Source organism: Triticum dicoccoides, unplaced genomic scaffold (genome assembly GCF_002162155.2).
Source record: "Triticum dicoccoides isolate Atlit2015 ecotype Zavitan unplaced genomic scaffold, WEW_v2.0 scaffold33036, whole genome shotgun sequence".
In the NCBI taxonomy this organism is placed as follows: domain Eukaryota; kingdom Viridiplantae; phylum Streptophyta; class Magnoliopsida; order Poales; family Poaceae; genus Triticum; species Triticum dicoccoides.
Genome location: NW_021263845.1, coordinates 27,903 through 31,546, shown reverse-complemented (window position 1 = coordinate 31,546; position 3,644 = coordinate 27,903).

Below are 3,644 nucleotides of genomic sequence, written 5' to 3'. Positions count from 1 at the left end.
GTCGCCGGGCTTGCCCGCGCGGCGGTAGGCGGCGGCGGGGCTTCCCCGCACGCCCGCCTCGGCCTCTGGAGACCCCCCTCCCCGCATCAGAAGACGCCGCCGCCCGCTTCCTACCGTCTCGCCCCCTCCCGATCTGGTGCGGGGGCCTCGGCGCCGCCCATCAGCAGGCCGGCTCGGCCCTGGATCGGGGCGCTCCTCCGATCTAGCGGCTGGTGAGCCGGGATTCGCCGGATCCGCCCGGATCTGGCCGGCGTGGCCCTGCCTCGTCCTACCCGGCTTGGGTTGCGGTCTGGTGCTCCCTGGTGGCGGCGGTATGGGTCTTTCTCCATGGTTCGACGGGATGTGTGCGGTGGGTGGATGCCGGGGCGGCGGCCTCGGGTGGTGTGGATGGCGTTGCCTCTGCGGGCGACGGCCGTGGGTGCTAGTGGTCCGCGTTTCGGCCGCGCGGGCGGCGAGGTCTCGATGGACGTCTACTACAGTGGGTCGGGGTGCCCCGTCACCTGGCGTGCCTGCTTCGATGAAGTCGAACGCCTTCTTCGGCTGCGTGCGCTCCTCTGGCTAGGTCTTTGGCCGAGTGGATGGGATGAGGGTGGGACCGGGGGAAACCCTTGGCCATCGGCGGAGGCCACGACAATGGCGGCGCCTTTGCTGGGCGTCGGTTCCCTTCTTGGAGGCCTTGTCGAGGTCCTCTCCCATCTTTCACTGTGCTCTCCTTTTGGGCAAAAGCTCTAGTTCCCCTTGTGGGCGACGGCGTCGTACCCTCGTCGTGCTCCTTCTTGAAGGCGCCGCCTCGGGTTCCAGGAAGCACGGTGGGCGCTTTGCGGTGCGTGTGAGGTGTTTGGCGGCGGCAATGTGTGCAACGTTTCATCTATTCTACCGCCGGTCTTCATCTTGTGGTAGCGCTCCTTCGGCTTGGAGATGGACTGGCATAGGTGGTGGTCGTCATTTGGCGTCATGGTGGCGTCGATGGCGGAGGAACCTGCCAAGGTTGGTACCTCAATCTGCTCTGAAGATGGACAAGTGGAAGATGGTGGCGATGACACATATGAGTGCGTCGGACTGGATTGTGCCCTAGATCCGGTATGTGGCTCGGTCGGGGCTTCCAGCTTTAGATGTTAGGCTTAGGTGAGAGGACTGGGTATATGGCCCAGCTTGCACCCCTTCATCATATGGATAGGAGTAGCGGCATAGGTTGCCAAGATGGCGGATTCAGACATATTGTTGTACTACTTTGTAAGGTCCTCGAGAATAATCAATAAAATGGCCGCATGCATCTCCCAGATGCAGAGGCCGGGGGTCATCCTCCTTTTCTAAAAAAATCAGTTTCCAAGTTCTCCTAGAACCTCGCTTCCGCCCCTGCCGCCGCCGCACATGTGCCACCGCCGTGCACCTACCGCTGCCGCAACCGATTTGCCGTTGCCCCCCCCCCCCCTGACAGCAGCCGCCTCCCTACTTCCCCATTCTCTTCTTACTGCCGCCACATCTCTTTCTTCTCTGTGTCTTCTTCTTCTACCACCCCCACTCACCCTTCCCTTTGGTGCTATGGCCTCCCCACACTCCACCATCTCTGGTGGTTCCAACCCGTTCGCCGGCCCCGATCCACCCTCCGCCCAAGAAGTTCGTGACGTGAACATCATTGAGCATGTCCTTGTTCGTCTTTCTCAAGATGACTCCTCCTACTACTCCTGGAAGACTTACTTCCATCTCCTCCTGCGTGAGTACCGTCTCCAAGAGCACATCGACGGCTCCATCGATGGGGACGCCATGCGCCACGACCCAGAGTGGTCGGCCATTGAGGCTTCACTCATCCGCTGGTTTTATTTGACGGTATCAACCAACTTGTTTCACACTGTGATGCAGGACGATGATGATGCATACACGGTCTGGACTAAGCTCAACGGGCTCTTCACCGACAATCGCCTCCAACAGCTTGTGTTCCTACAACAAGAGTTCTTTGGATGCCATCAAAACGACTCGTCCATTGACGAGTTTTGTACACGCTGAAACGACTCTTTGATGAGCTCTGCGACATCAGCGAGAAGGTTTCCGACGAGCTCCTCCTTGGCACGCTCACGGGTGGCCTCAACGACGAGTTCAGTAATGCAGCATCCAACCTCACACTGGTTCCCGAGCCAACCTTTCCCAAGGTCGACAGCCGATTGCAAGATCTGCTAGAGATGCTCACAGCCCGACCCATAAATTTTTTATGGGCGGCCCGTAAACCGCCCCCGACTCCCACTTATATACCGGAGCGGCCCCGTTTTAGGGTTCACATCCAGCATTCCCGTATCCCCCTCCGCCGCAAATCGGGGTACTCCGGCGAGAAATCCTTCACAGTCTGGCCGTTGTTTGCCGCGCGCGTAGAGAGCGAAAGCTCGCCCGGATGTCGAGCGCGGGTCATAGGACGGGTGGTCAAGGGGTGCGCGGCGGCTCGCCGCCCCGCAAGCGCAGCCCTGGCGACGAGGTGGGGAGCTCCTCCCTCCGCCCGCCGGTGGAGGAGTGGGGCAAGATGTAGGCTCAGGACCGCAGCACGCTCTCCCGCAGCACATGCCGACGGGTGTTGAGCAACTTCGACCGCCTCGACCGAATCTTCTCGCCCGCGGTCAAGCGACTCCGAGTGGCGGAGCACGCATGGTTCGACGTGAAGGTGGCGGCCGCCGCGGGGACGAAGCTGCCGCGGCGGGGGTGGCAGCGGTGAAGGAGTGCAACCTGCCGTTCATCCTCTCCAACTCTCTGATGGAGTACCACCTCCATGTTAAGAAGCCCGGTGATGATGATGAGTAGATTTAGGTTTTATTATGTTTTCATGCTAGTATGAACTCCGTCTTTCGTATGAACTCCGGCAATGTAACGTGGTGTGAACTGCTAGTTTAAATTATGTGGTATGTGTATACTGGATCTGTTCTTTCTCGCCACCCGCGGTATCATAAATTTGGTTTACAGGATTCTGTACGAAATTTGCGGCACCACGGTTTGCGCCAAAATCAATATATTTCTTTGTTATAACCCGTACAAAGAAGAAAGAACGTCATGTGAAAACCTCTCAAAAGCGTTTTGCACGCCGGTCTTTGTGCTCCTCGTCAACCGCCAAGGTACGGAAAATAATGACCGTGACCATGTCGACAACCAAAGCACAGGTGATATGACAGTGAACAGCATGTGCAGCTTCAGATTGCGACGACATTGAGTCACCGCCCATGGCGCGGACAAAGGCTCCAGTTGCATAAAGTGAGTAGCGAGGCAAATGTACTTGTACCACTGAAGAGCAAGATGGTAGGAGGGCCGATTACGCGGGAGAAGATACATGTATTTGTTTTCCTCCAATATTTTAGACAGACTCAAGATGGATAGACATGGGAACAAATCTGAAGTCATATCACACTCACATTAACATCCCAAGCTGGTGGACTATATATAGGATTTCTATACCTCTTGTGTTTGAGTAAGTCATTCAAGAAATGTTTATTTGTTCTGTGACTAGACTACAGAATCATGTGACCATTCTACTTGCATGTTTAGGTTAGTCTCCAACTTCCTAACAGAAGAACTTAGTATACATGGTATGCCAGTTCTCTCGTATGTATCATCACGCCAAATTCATTGCATCATGGAAGACGCGTGAAACGTGAGAACTGATTCCTTTT